Genomic DNA, 1057 nt, shown 5'->3' with positions numbered 1-1057 from the left:
ATTTAAATTTTTTAAATTTAAAGTAACTGTTCATGTTGCATTTAAAAATTGCAAATTGGTAATTTTTTCCATGGAAGCGGGAAAAAAGTGAAAATAATTTAGCTTTGATTTTAAATCAAAGAACCGAAAAGGCTGATACGATTCGATGGTTGTCCAAGCTTAGCAAATAGGTATTGTAACAATACTATTGTTTTAGTGATAAAAAAATTAAAGTCTTGTCCAAGTTGGGGCGACATACGCTTTTGCTTGCAATAGCAGACTTCCTAGTTGTTCAATACTTCTGCTAAAGTGCAACATTAAAATTTATACCATGTGACTTCAAGACATGTAAAGTGTTAAAATTGAAGTCAGGTCATAATAGATTGAACAAAATACATAAACATTTTTGCAGGGTAGAAAAAAGGAATAGAGAAATATCGTAAATCAAGAAATTTTTGCTGTAGATAAATTTTTAGCAAATTTGCGAGTTCATTGTGTTCGCAAAATATTTTTCTTAAAAAATAAATTACCAATAAGAAAATGTAAACAATGCAGTGGTAATTCGCAAAATTTTGATACATAAAAATTAATCAACGCCATTTTGACCCGAACTCACAAAATAAAATCGACGTAAAAATTTCCAGATTTACGGTATAATATACTCATAGAAAATAATCCTAATTTTGTAATTTCAACGAACAGTTGAACGCAGAACTGTTAAGGCTTCCCAAAGCTTCAAATGCATTTAAAACGTAACACTGCATTGCAAGGTTGATTTTAAGTTGTTTTTTTTTTAAGTTACGTATTTTAAAATACGGCCAATTTATATAGAGAGTTACCTAGACAATATACAATCATATTTTTCTTTTACAATATCACATGACCTCGTTGATCACGTAATTTTCATTTTCTACTTCTTGAAGTGCTTCACATAAATCGCATCGGCGCAGCCTGATATACATTACTCATAAATTTTGTAATTTATATAAAGTGGTTGGATCCTTGAGAAACCGAAATGTCTTGGGGAAAGTTATACCATAACTTTGGTACAAAATATTTCTCATTAACCTCAACTTAC

Source organism: Saccostrea cucullata, unplaced genomic scaffold, assembly GCF_032062105.1.
Source record: "Saccostrea cucullata isolate Sc308-1 unplaced genomic scaffold, CSIRO_AGI_Scuc_v1 ctg7050, whole genome shotgun sequence".
NCBI classification, from domain to species: Eukaryota; Metazoa; Mollusca; class Bivalvia; order Ostreida; family Ostreidae; genus Saccostrea; species Saccostrea cuccullata.
The sequence above is the reverse complement of the archived record's forward strand: the minus strand, read 5'-3'. Positions refer to the sequence as shown.